Source organism: Pristiophorus japonicus, chromosome 12, assembly GCF_044704955.1.
Source record: "Pristiophorus japonicus isolate sPriJap1 chromosome 12, sPriJap1.hap1, whole genome shotgun sequence".
In the NCBI taxonomy this organism is placed as follows: Eukaryota; Metazoa; Chordata; class Chondrichthyes; family Pristiophoridae; genus Pristiophorus; species Pristiophorus japonicus.
This window is the reverse complement of record NC_091988.1, coordinates 13,658,670-13,673,353: the sequence shown is the minus strand read 5'-3', so window position 1 is coordinate 13,673,353 and position 14,684 is coordinate 13,658,670.

Below are 14,684 nucleotides of genomic sequence, written 5' to 3'. Positions count from 1 at the left end.
CACTTACTTCATTGGTCCTTAGTGCTCAGAAGAGTTAGCGGGGGCGGAGGCGGGGGCGGGGGCGGGGGGGGGTGCGCGGTGATTGGGGGGGTCGGGGGGAGGTGGGAAGCAGGGGGAAATAGAATTGAAATCATGTTAATAGCTCTTTACTGACATTCCAGTTCTTAAACCAACCTTCGCTATTGGAAATTGATTCCTCTCGATCAGGAAGTTGACTGTTCTCGGCAAAAGGTTTCTGATTCTCTAACAGTCATGAATCAACATAGTCAATGTACCTATAGCTTTACAGCATGGTGCAATAGAAACTATTGTGATCTTCAGTAATGAACAACCCAACACGCATAACAGCAATCGGGAGTATCCTGATACCAAGCTCAGGAGAAGAGTTGATAATCCTTTCCTACATTCATAGTTCAGGCCTTTTTTTTTTAAAGAGTATTTATAGGAGCCATAGCTAAATTCCACATTCACACCAGAGGGTGCACGTTGACAAAGCTTCAGTTACCACAGTCATTGAGTCATTTCAGCTGGGGCAGCAGCAGGGGGATTACCATTAATAACAACATAAGAAATAGAAACAGAAGTCGATCATTCAGCTTCTCAAGCCTTATCCGCCGCCATTCAGTAGGATCAGGGCTGATCTGATCTTGGCCTCAACTCCACTTTCCTGCCCGCTCCGCATAACATTTGACTCCCCTATCGTTCAAAAATCTGTCTATCTCTACCTTAAATATATTCAATGACCCAGTCTGAATAGCTCGCTGTGGTAGAGAATTCCAAAGATTCACGACCCTCTGAGAGAAGAAATTCTTCCTCATCCCTGTTTTAAATGTGCGACCCCTTATTTTGAAACTATGTCCCCGAGTTCTAGATTCTCTCACGAGGGGAAACATCCTCTCTGCATCTAACCTGTCCAGCCCCCTCTAAACCTTATACGTTTTGATAAACTCACATCTCATTCTTCTAAACTCCAAAGAGAATAGGCCCAACCTGCTCAACCTTTCTTCATAAGACAACCCCTTTATCTCAGGAATCAACCTTCTTTGAACAGCCTCCAATGCAAGTATATCCCTCCTTAAATAAGACCAAAACTGGATGCAGTACTCCAGGTGTGGTCTCACCAACGCCCTGTACATTTGTAGCAAGACTTCCCTATTTTTATACTCCATCCTCCTTGCAATAAAGGCCAACATTCCATTTGCCTTCCTAGTTAATTGCTGTAGCTGCATGCTAACTTTTTGTGTTTTGTGTACAAGGACCCCCAGATCCCTCTGTACCGCAGCATTTTATAATCTCTCTCCACTTAAATAATAATTTGCTTTTTTATTCTTCCTACCAAAGTGGATAACCTCACATTTTCCCACATTATACTCCATCTACCAAATTTTTGCCCACTCACTTAACCTATCTAAATCCCTTTGTAGATTCTTTGTGTCCTCTTCATAACTTGCTTTTCCACCTATCTTTGTACCTTCAGAAAATCTGGCTACATTACACTCTGCCCCTTCATCCAAGTCATTAATATAGATTGTAAATAGTTTAAACCCCAGCACTGATCCCTGTGGCACCCACTAGTTAGAATTTGCCAACTTGAAAATGATCCATTTATCCCGACTCTCTGTTTTCTGTAGTTAGTCAATCCTTTATCCATGCTAATATATTACCCCCAACCCCGTGAGCTCTTATCTTGTGCAGTAACCTTTTATGCAGCACCTTATTGAATGCCTTCAGCACCTTGTGTTGTGGATCATTAAGCGCTGTAAAGTGTAGGCGTGTGGGTTTAGAGTGAGGGTAGAATCAGGCTTGGCTGTATGCCCAATGGCCATGTTAACATTCATTGTTGAGAGTCACACATGAAGAATGGCTACTTGTGTGATTTGCTGATGGGTAACTTGCATTTGTGGAATTGTACCTCAGTTTGACAGGAAGAATTCAGGAAGGGAATAAAAAACAGTTGGTAACTCGGTTGAATACAAAACACTGCTTGTTACAAAGCAAAGAATGTTAAAATTGGCAGATGTATGTCCCCATTGCTATTATTAATCAGCAGGAAGATGCCCTCCCTAACTAACAAAGTTAAAGGCTGTACTTAAAAAAAAATTCATTCCTGGGATGTGGGCATTGCTGGCAAGCTGTCATTTATTGCCCATCCCTAATTGCCCTCGAGAAGATGGTGGTAAGTTGCCTTCTTGAACCGCTGCAGTCCGTGTGGTGAAGGTACTCGCAGAGTGCTGTTAGAGAGGGAGTTCCAGGATTTTGACCCGGCGCCGATTAAGGAACGGCCGCTATAGTTCCAAGTCAGGATAGAGGGGAACTGCAGTAACTAGACACAATTTAAGTTCATTGTAAGTGTAGTTCCCTAGAAGATATCCGCAAAGCAACCATATGTAATGAATTATACACTGTAACTAAACATTGCTAGTTGCACTTAGCTAAATGATTTAGCTTAAACAGTTTTGCTGACTTGCTCTGGCCTCTGCTGTCATTCCTAATACGATGCTTCCCTTTAAAAATGCTAATTAAAAAAAAACTATCATTAGTATAGATATACATTGAATGAAAACCAATAATTGTGGGCTACTTCAACTTCAGTAACTATACTTAAAGTGACGGAAAGTGCTATTAAAGGGCCGGACCTTCTAAATCTCGGTGTTAATTTCAATTCATCATTCCTGAGACATAGAGAAGAATGTATGAGGACTACGGTATGTATAGGCTTTAATCTGTTTTTGAAGATTTAAACTTATGGCATTTAAACAAAGTCAGAGTGCCATGCGCTCTCTGAAAGTTACCGTGATGTATAAAATTGGTTAATTAGAAATACCATTGATTGTTACGAGTTAAAGACTTTGTTTCTGCTATTATGTATAGACCTGCCTGGATAACACCTGTGTTACACTATATGTGTAAATGCTGCCAACATTTTTCAATTTGTATTGAAATGGGATTGTTGAGATCACAATTAGGTGGTATTCTGGGATGCTGAGACATGCACTGTGCCTTTTTAAATTAAGTTGAAGTGCTTGGGTTTTTACAAGCCATCTGTATTGATGTTTTTGTATTTTGTGACATTGACAGGTTAAAGTGCTTTGTAGGAACAATACATCAGTTTCGTAACAGTAGCCATTTTTCCCCCTTTTGTAAAATAAATCATGCAAAAATTATTGATTTACGTCTTAATAATATGCATATTTAAAATTTATGAGCACAAAATACATTTAAATACAATTATAAACAGGTTGCAGGTGTAAGATTGAGATAAAATTGTTACAGTTAGTCTCACCTTTTTGAAGAAGGCTACAGATTGGAAACAGTTCATTCTACAAGTGGAAAATAAATCATATCATATGAATGGAAACTATATGAATAGGTTAAGAAGATCTTTATTACAAGTGGAATAAATTGTAAGTTTCATCATTTCGCATTCTACACTTTGATTATATCCTGATTATATCCTGGACACAAATGATTAAAATTATGTATGTATCAAATCTCAAAGCAACTATTCAACACAGAGTGCAATTTAATATTTCTTGTGCTATTATGAACCTGTACCCCACCCCCCCCACCCCCCCATCCTCATGACGGTTTTATTGAGACAACAGGAGAATGACTGTGTAAGCCCTATTTACTGTACAGTAATAAATTCAATTTGAATCATGTCAAGCTAAACTTAATTCACTAACTCTGAATTACTTACTGTTTACAATCAAACCTTGAGCTCTGGCTAAATTGAAGCAGGCAGAAAAAATGCAAGTATATTCTGCTGGTGTGACTTTTAGCCCAATACGTGGCAAGCCTGAAGATTTAAATTTTAAATGTAAGTGTTTGATTCTGGAAAAACAGCATCTGCTCATCTCGAAAGAACAATCTTGTTTATTTCATTTCTTTTGTTTATAAGGAAATATTGCTGCATGGAGATTTGCCAGCCATTATGCAATGTTCAATAAATTGTATTTTTTCAATATTCATCTTGTTACTTTGTATATTTACACATGTACCAGAAATGGATGTTATGATATACTTTTATGAACTCATTGGTTGGAATGAGATACAGCTATAACAAATGTTTCTGTTACTGTGTAAATATAGGATAAAACACACTCTGCTGTGTTCTACAAGTTAATAATATGTCAAATGGTTGCGATTACATCATAAATCACAACAGCATGGATCTCTGTATAACCTCCACTTCAGTAACTGAACACTGGACCAGATATACTGGGATGACATAGGACAAGGAATCCCCCTAGATCATACGCAGTGTTGTTATTCTGAGTGCAATCAGTACATTTGCAAATCATTTCTTTTCCAAGGCTCTGCCAAGCATTCTATGTGCTTTAGACTCTAGGGCATTGGCGAGATAATGGGGATAATGGAAGGGGGTGGGCAGGATAATGGACGGAGGTTGGGGAGGGGGGATGATAAGGACAATGATCGAACCAGAAGTTAAGATTGGTTACACAACAGTAGTGCCAAAGATTTGGCAAAAGCTTGCTTGTTTGCTGTGTTATTTTGCCAATGATGTACGATGCAAACAAACTAATGAAGGAGGAAGATTTTTTTCTGTTCTTCAATGGGGAATTAAAACCTCAGCCTTTTTAAAGGATTAAGAGACTTCAAAGCCTTCTCAGCAGTTCTGCCGCTTGGTGGCACCCTGGAGGTTAAAAGAGCTGTCAGTGGCAGTATCTGAATTATGTTAGCGGCAAAAAGCAATTGTGATGGCAGCTTGGAGTTGATGACCACAGTTTAATTGAATATTTAACCCCCCAGCACCCTCTCCCCTTCTCACAGCACCTTCCCGTGTAAACACAGGAGATGCAACACGTGCCCTTTTACCCCTTCTCTTCCCACCGTCCAGGGCTCCCCAAACACTCCTTCCAGGTGAAACAGCGATTTACTTGTACTTCTGACAATTTAGTATACTGTATTCGCTGCTCACGATGTGGTCTCCTCGACACTGGGGAGACGAAATGCAGACTGGGCGCCTGCTTTGCAGAACACCGCCATTCAGTCCGTAAGCATGACCCCGAGCTCCCGGTCGCCTGTCACTTTAATTATCCGCTCTATTCCCACTCTGACCTCTCGGTCCTCGGCCTCTTACACCGTTCCAATGAAGCTCAACGCAAACTCGAGGAACAGCACCCATCCTTTGTTTAGGCACTTTACAGCCTTCTGGACTCAACATCGAGTTCAACAATTTCAAACCGTAACCTCTGCCCTTATTTTTTCTTTTTTTCTGTCTTTTTCTCTGTCCCATGGTAGCTATTGATGATTCTGCCATCTCCATTTACACCCTATCTAGACTCATCTTTTGTTTCTTAACTTGTCCCATTCCCATCTCATTTTGCCTCGCACCATCATCTCTTTTGTCTCTTAATCTCTCCTGCCTTCCACCCTCTCACAGACCTGCCCTTTTGTTCTTTCCTCCCCTCCCACCTTTTCCTGCCCTTACACTTGCTTAAAAACCGGTTACATCTCTAACTTTTTCCCGTTCTGACGAAGGGTCATTGATGTGAAACGTTACCTCTGTTTCTCTCCCAACAGATACTGCCTGACCCGCTGAGTATTTCCAGCATTTTCTGTTTTAATTAGAATGCTTACTTGATCCTAGGACAGAGAAATCAAAATTATTTGTGACTGCAATCCAGCTACAGCAGTCAGAAATTTCTTCTGTATACCAAATACCAGCTTGTCCTTAAAATAAACTCTTAGACTGGATTCTTTATCTTGGACTTCGGTTGCGTGTGTGTGGGCCATGTAGCGGGTCGGGAACCTGATGTTGTGAACAGCGCATTCTTCACTTTGACTTCGTGCGACTTTGACTTAATGGCACCAATTAAACCAGCCAGTCAGTCACTCATATGGCGACTGATGCCAACAGCCAGTGAAATGTCATCATGTGCACAATGATAACATTACCATTCTTATGATAACACGTCTAATTCATCTCTTTACTCTCCCACAGGTCCATCAAGGACCCCCGCCAGCCCCTCCCCCCCCCCCCCCCCGTTGTCTAGCCGGGGGAGGAAGACAACTCCTCAGAGGAAGCTCCAGCCCCTAAGGCTGCCCATCATCAGACCCATGCACAGCCAGCACCAGCACAGGTACGCGGACCTCGGTGGGTCCTGTGCGAGATGGAGTAGTGTTGTCACCTGGTACCCCTCACATCACAAGCGCGCAAGAGCAGATGGTGGAGACAGGGACAGCAGTGGAGACGCCTCGCTGGAGGGCACGGGATGCTCCCAGCTCTGCTCAGCTGCATGCAGATGCTGACCCGCGGGGACCATCGAGAAAGAGGGTGATCTTGGAGAGGCAGCAAAAGTTGCGTGAGGCTCTGCCAGCTTTTGCAGCCGCGATGTCGGCAAATGTGCAGAGAATGGAGGAGTCCATCTCCAACATGAGCACCACCGTGTCACAGGCGATGGCGATGATGTGCTCTTCCATGGAAAGGATGACCACCTTCACGGAGCAGGTAATGCACCGCCCACAGGAACACATGCCAGCCATTGTCAACAGATTGATAGATTGAGTAGACTGGGTCTTTACTCGTTGGAGTTCAGAAGGATGAGGGGTGATCTTATAGAAACATTTAAAATAATGAAAGGGATAGACAAGATAGAGGCAGAGAGGTTGTTTCCACTGGTCGGGGAGACTAGAACTAGGGGGCACAGCCTCAAAATACAGGGGAGCCAATTTAAAACCGAGTCGAGAAGGAATTTCTTCTCCCAGAGGGTTGTGAATCTGTGGAATTCTCTACCCAAGGAAGCAGTTGAGGCTAGCTCATTGAATGTATTCAAGTCACAGATAGATAGATTTTTAACCAATAAGGGAATTAAGGGTTACGGGGAGAGGGTGGGTAAGTGGAGCTGAGTCCACGGCCAGATCAGCCATGATCTTATTGAATGGCGGAGCAGGCTCGAGGGGTTAGATGGCCTACTCCTGTTCCTAATTCTTATGTTCTTATGTTCTTATGTTCTTATATGGCAGATGCTCATAGATCTCATCTCGAGGTGGGATATAAATGTAGTCTTGGGCCTTCATCACCCCACTGATGTGCAGCAAGGTGTTGTCCAATTCCTTGCTAGCAGGGCACCCCTTGAGAGGGATGATGGTGAGAGGGGACATGGAAGTGGGGGCTTTTCTCGAAGTACTCACACTTCTCCCCCGACGCCTCCCTCCCAGTCAGAGCACCACATGCCTCCTCGATCTCAATGGCTGAGTCTGCCCCTGCACAGTCGCAGGAGGAGCAGTCTTTGGCGGGGCCCTCACAGGCTCCAAAGCCCAGAGGACATCCGCCAGAAGTGTATAAGCAGTCACAGCAGGGCAGTGAGCAGCCCACCTCCACCTCTACTGAAGCCACAGTGGTTGTACCTCGTATAAGCACGCGCAAAAGAAAAGTCACAATCCGAGATGCACAAGGATATGCACATGTGTGGATGAACAACTGCTCGTGATAAGGTTCAGTTCTATTTATGACACAGATAGATTTATTTCTTTACACCACTTTCCCGTCTTGTCCATGTTTGCCTGCTGCCCGGGAAGTGGCTTTGTCACTTGGAGTGAGTGGTGAGACATTATTTAACCTTGAGCAATGGGAGTTTGGGCGACAGGAATGGCTTGGTCATTGTAGGGATGCTTTATGGTGTTGTGGTTGGAACGGGGGTGGGGGGAGGAGAAATTAATAGAGCATGTGGCAGCCATAGGGGTGCATTGGAGCAAGTTAAGTAAATCTAGCCATGCTGAGGCCGTCCCGGGCCTCCCAGACAGGAATGTGCTCTGCTACAGGTGCCATCTGCACCTTAGGATCCTCCTCCTCGTCTTCCACCTGCTCTTCCTCCTCCTCCTCCTCCTCTGAAGAGGTTGTGTACTCTATGCCTTGCTCCTCCTGCAGCTCCGATCCTCACTGCTGCGCTATGTTGTGCAGCTAGCAGCATACGACGATGATTCTGGAGACCCTGGCTGGTGCGTACTGAGGGGCTCCTCCAGATCTGTCAGGGCATCTGCAGCGCCTTGTTAGCATGCCGATTACTTGCTCTATGACACATCCGGTGGACATGTGGCTGTCATTATAGCGCACCTCGGCCTCATTGTTTGACCTCCTCAAGGGTGCCATGAGCCACGACTTTAGTGGATAGCGCTTGTCTCTAATCAGCTAGCCGGTAAATCTGTTTGGAGGTGCAAAGAGCTGAGGGAGGATGGATTGGTGCAACACGGAAAAGTCATGGCAGCTGCCAGGGAATCTGCTGCACACATGTGCGATTATATTTTTGTGGTTGCAGACAAGCTGCACATTGAGGGAGTGGATACCCTCGCGGTTCACAAATACTCCTGGGTGATGATACAAGATGCACAAGATAAAGGTTCACGGGGTTGGGGGTAATATATTAGCATGGATAGAGGATTGACTAACTAACAGAAAACAGAGAGATGGGATAAATGGTTCATTCTCGGGTTGGCAATCAGTAACTAGTGGGGTGCCACAGGGATCAGTGCTGGGACCCCAGCTATTTACAATCTATATTAATGACTTGGAAGAAAGGACCGAGTGTAATGTAGCCAAGTTTGCTGACGATACAAAGATGGGAGGAAAAGCAATGTGTGAGGAGGACACAAAAAATCTGCAAAAGGACAAAGATAGGCTAAGTGAGTGGGCAAAAATTTGGCAGATGGAGTATAATGTTGGAAAGTGTGAGGTCATGCACTTTGGCAGAAAAAAATCAAAGAGCAAGTTATTATTTAAATGGAGAAAGATTGCAAAGTGCTGCAGTACAGCAGGACCTGGGGGTACTTGTGCATGAAACACAAAAGGATAGTATGCAGGTACAGCAAGTGATCAGGAAGGCCAATGGAGTCTTGGCCTTTATTGCAAAGGGGATGGAGTATAAAAACAGGGAAGTCTTGCTACAGTTATACAGGGTATTGGTGAGGCCACACCTGGAATACTGCGTGCAGTTTTGGTTTCCATATTTACGAAAGGATATACTTGTTTTGGAGGCAGTTCAGAGAAGGTTCATGAGGTTGATTCCGGAGATGAGGAGGTTGATTTATGAGGAAAGGTTGAGTAGGTTGGGCCTCTACTCATTGGAGTTCAGAAGAATGAGAGGTGATCTTATCGAAACATATAAGATTATGAGGGGGCTTGACAAGGTGGATGCAGAGAGGATGTTTCCACTGATGGGGGAGACTAGAACTAGAGGGCATAGTCTTAGAATAAGGGGCCGCCCATTTAAAACAGAGATGAGGAGAAATTTCTTCTCTCAGAGGGCTGTAAATCTGTGGAATTCGCTGCCTCAGAGAGCTGTGGAAGCTGGGACATTGAATACATTTAAGACAGAAATAGACAGTTTCTTAAACGATAAGGGGATAAGGGGCTATGGGGAGCGGGCAGGGAAGTGGAGCTGAGTCCATGATCGGATCAGCCATGATCGTATTAAATGGTGGAGCAGGCTCGAGGGGCCGTATGGCCTACTCCTGTTCCTATTTCTTATGGTTTTATGATGTGATGCCTTCATGGCCACATGTGTGCAGTCGATGACGCCCTGCACCTGTGGGAAGCCAGCCAGAGCGGCAAAGCCCAGCGCCCGCTCAGTAACACTGGCTTCATCAGTGGCAAAGCTGACATAACTGGCTGACTTGTGAAACCTGGCATCGGATAACTGGGTGGTGCATCTGTGGGCGGCCGTCTGCGAGATCCTGCAAATGTCTGCTGCACATCCTTGGAAGGAGCCTGAAGCAAAGAAGTTGAGGCCGTTGGTGACGCTGACACCCTTTGGTAAGGCATGTCCACCAGGTCCTCTGGGCTGCAGGTCTTGTTCCAGCGAGCTACGAATGACTGTGATGACCTGACACGATAGCTGGAGCCTCCTGAAGCACTGCTGCTCACTCATGTCCAGGAAGCTCATCCTCTGCCTGCACACCCTGTGTTGGGGGTATCGCCTCCGGCGCGGTGTGGCCCTGTGCTGCATCCGATCATCGAGGAGAAGGCTGCTATTGTGGTTGCTGCTGCTGATGTGACTGGTGCTGTTGCTGCTGGGGCTTATCTTGGATCGATTCTGAGGTGAGACAGCATTAGCGGCACCCATGCTGATGTAGTAGATGGCACAATGGAAATCAGTGGCACAATGTTGCGATAGTGACTAGCCGAGGTTGCAGAAATGACCCACAAACTGCTGCCAGCTAAATCTCTGCACAAAATGGAATCAGAAGGAGCCTTTCCCTTTGCCAAGTAATCCGGTGAAATTTGGGAGTATTTATGTGTTTTTCCCAGCTCTCAATTAAGGCACTTACATAATGGCCTCTGAGCGTCCGCCTCCCCTTCACAGGCGAGGTTCCCGAGGTGCGTGAATCCCGTGCTCCAGAAGTTAAAGCCAAAAGCTGTTGTTAAAAATGCTCTTGAGGGTCGCTCAACGAGCATTTAAGTACTTGAACGAGGTGGTCCACCTCTTCCCGGTGGGTCCGTGGCACGGCTCCAAATGTGTCCGATGTAAATGCCCGACAAATCCCCGACGCGTTGTAAATTTCCACGAAATTAACTGCCGACCCATCCCCAAACCCACATGCTCAGCACTGGGGAATTCTGGCCTTAGTCATTGTTTTAGTAAAGGTTAGCGCTCTTTCATAGTTAATTGTAATAAGGTGATTCTGCACTTATTGTGAATATTATCTTGAGATTGAAGTGATCATAACCTTAGACGCTATTCAATGATTAAAACTACGTAATAAATAATATACTGAAATATTTGATTTGTTTGAGGTTTATTTTAAGCATCAGTCTAACAAGGGAAAAGTACAGTAGATTACTTACTTCATTTTATTCCATGCTCTATTTATATGCAAATCTCTAGAACCGATGTACTTGTATATGGAAGTTCTACCTATTACTATTATAAAACTGTCATATAGGCATATACTTAATGTCGATCACATTTCAGAGGTCTGTCAAATAGTGTCTCATGCATGTTTCTGTGAAAGATACAAACTGTCCAGCAACAGAAATTCCAAGGACACATCTTCTTCACCACATCGGTGGCAAACCGGATCTCCCGCCTGTTATAGAATCCACTTTATAGGATGGAATGAAAATCGGATGGGTTCTATAACAGTGCGTGTTCCGCTTTGTCAGATTACCACCTACTCGGTGAAGACAAAAACTTACTCCATTATCTACATCATCTTAACTGTCCTGTGTTGGAACTCACCCAATGTTTGCTGAACATCAGTCAGATTTTGCAGCCTTAAAGAGACACATTCCTACAGTTTAGCAGCAGAATAATATATTCTATTTAGCATGTTGTCCCATTTTTCTCCTTATAAGACAGTTTTTCTTATGGCTCACCAAAGGCATTGACACTGGAGATTTATGAGCATATATAAAAGAAAGTATTGTCACATATGTGTTTTTGTCCACATTTTGGTGTTACACTTGAACCTCAAATTTCAGATTCATGAAGCAACAGCAAACCAGTGAGGGGGTAAGAGATGTGCCAAGCACCAAGTGGCAAACAAGAAAGAAAAATGACCAATTATAAAGTTCAAAGGATTGCAACTCAAAAAAGCACACAGCTACCAATAAAAATTGGAGAATAAATGAAATCATTCAAAATATTTTTGGCAATTTTTTTGGCCAGCATTTTATTTCCTCAGCCGGCCAACTACACATGAGTAACAAATATAAATTTGGTTCCGTTGCTGCTTTCTGCTTCCACCACAACCCAGGGTGGTCTCTACTTTGAGCAATGCCAAGTGAGAATTGTTGTTTTTAAAAAGGCTTTCTCTGTCTGCTCACCAGAGGCAAACTACAAGTTCTTCCCCGCTGCCCCAAGTTCTCCTCCTCGCAGCTTGTGTTCTTACCCACTGCCCTGAATTCTGCCCCAGAGACTTGAGCCACCCTCTGCTAACCTAAGTCCTTCCCCTGTATGTGCGCAGACGCAGGCGTCATCCGCGTACTGTAGCTCGACGACAGAGGTTGGGGTGGTCTTGGACCTGGCCTGGAGACGGCGAAGGTTGAACAAGTTCCCACTGGTTGCAACATCCCCACTGACACCTGGGAGTCCCTGGCCAAAGACCGCCCTAAGTGGAGAAAGTGTATCCGGGAGGGCGCTGAGTCCCTCGAGTCTCATCGCCGAGTGTATGCAGAAGTCAAGCACAGGCAGCGGAAAGAGCGTGCGGCAAACCTGTCCCACCCACCCTTTCCCTCAACGTCTATCTGTCCCACCTGTGACAGGGACTGTGGTTCTCGTATTGGACTGTTCAGCCACCTAAAGGACTCATTTTAAGAATGGAAGCAAGTCTTCCTCGATTACGAGGGACTGCCTCTGATGAAGTCCTTCCCTAGTGAACTTCAGAGATGAAATCAAAGAATCAGCATGAATTGTCCCGGTCCCGTCTATTTCTCACTGTATTGTTTATTACAAGTAGAAGAATATAAACTGCCGTTAATTTTTTTAAATTCTCTGTCCTCTTGGAATTGATGAGTTCTATGTTTTAATCAATTTTTAAAAATTATTCATCCTGATTTCTGAACATGCACACTCACAGATACACACACCCTCATGTTCGGACACATACTCTCACATGCAGACTCACACACACCCTCATACGCAGACACAGACAGACAGACACAGACACATATCCACTTTTGTGTGCAAAAACATTGTGGAATACTTATTCAATTCTTCTTTTGAGCATGCAATCAAAAGTAGCATAATAAGATTTGAAACGCTATTTATATGCAGCACATGCTTCAAATATGACTTTGTTTTCAAACGTTTCATTCCATTAAGTGGAACTGCAATTATTTTATGGAAACTAACAGTGGCTATAGGACAATTGAGTCAAAAGGAAATCTGAATGATTTAGGGTCTTTTAATGATTAGACCTCACATTTTGAAAATTATTCCCCAACCTTCCACATGCTACTGTATAGTAATTTTCCTTGGAGGCTGGAGGTTATTTGGTTTGGTGAGCAGAGAAGGGCTCAAGCAAGTGGGGCAGAATTCAGGGCAGTGGGTAAGAACTCAGGCTGTAAAGGGAGGACTCGGGGCAATGGGGAAGAACTTGCAGTTTTCTCTCAACAGGTGGCAGTATAGCAGTGTCAGCCTGGTGATGTTACCCCTCAACTGCAGCAATATGGCACAGCAAGCACCACGTCACACAAAACCCAGCTTCTGACAAACTCAATTCTATATTTTGTTCCAATTGTTTTTTGCCGCATTGGGATTTTCTGTCATCGGGGTGTGGGAGGGATGAGTACTAAAAGGGTCAGCTTGGCTGAGTGGTATCACTATAAAGGCTGAGTTAGAAGGTTGCCGTTTCAAGTCCCACGGGAGGACTTCAGCACATAGGGCCCAAATTTCTCCAGGAATTGCACCGTTTTTTTTGGTGTAACTTGATTTTTCTGGTGTATCTTTTTAGTTGTAAATATGGCCATTTAATTTGCACCAGTGTAAGTGAGTTAGTTAGGTTTTTTGTTAGGTCAGGTTTTTTTTAAAAAAGGGGCGTTCCCAGCCACTTACACCATTTATGCCAATTTGGCCAGAAAAAAGTTGTACTAAACTAACTTAGGGCAGCGTGTGTGTCCACTTTTGTCCGCACAGAAAGACCTTACTTACAGTTAAGGAATCGACGCAAGTAACTACTTTTAAAGCACCAAACAAAACACAAAAAGTAATAAGCAATTAATTAACAAATAAAATAGAAGGAACCTCGCACCTAAAGCACCAAAATCAGTCAGTAAATAACAAATAAAAAATAGAAGTCCTACCTTCGGGAACGGAGCAGGTCGCCGATGAGGGAGCCCATTTGGCCAGGGCTAGGGACGGCATGCTTCGGGCCCCTCCCACACAGCCTGCTGCGCGCGTTTGCAGAAACGGCCTGCCAGGAGCTACTGCACATGCGCGCAGACTCTAGTGCGCATGTGCATAGGTCCCGGTGCTGTTTTCAGCGTCGGGATCTAGTTCTGCCCCACTCTCTTTGTTCTGCGCCATGCCAGCTCCACAGACGGCCCGAGAATCGGCCATGATCGCAAGGATTTTTTTTGGCGCTGCTTCTGATGTAAAATGTCGGCAGGGGGCTCGGAGGTGTAGCGCAAAAACTGGATGACCAAATTTGGGCCCATAGATCTAGTCTGAGACTTCACTGCACTGTTGAGTGGGTGATTCACCGTCAGCGGTGCCATCTTTCAGGTCAGAGGTTAAACCACATCCCGTTTTTACTCAGGTGAATATAAAAGGTCCCATGGCACAATTGAAGCAGAGAAGGGACTTCTCCCAGTTAACTGATGAATATTTATTCCTCAACCAGCATAACTAAATCAAGTTAACTGGTATACAGGCAACTCTCAATTGTCCGTACACGGATCTAACGGAGAACCCACAGCAACGACACTTTTAAAAACTGTGGTAGTGTCCCGTGCACACACAGTCCTGCGCTGACCACTTTCTGCACCTGTTCATCAATGAGGGTGCCGCCCGGCCTCGGGGGTAAGTAAAGCCGAGTCTCATTCACCCTCCAGCGGTTGAAGCCTTTAGACTGGCCATTTCACCTTTCAGCATCGCCTCTGGGCCTGACCGCGGCACTAGCGGAGAATGAGCTTGGGTTTCTCGGCAGGATCTGGGGACCCTGCATGCTGGCACCGTCCGAGCTTGTCTGCTCTTTCTCCGCCGACCGATGACTGCCGAAGG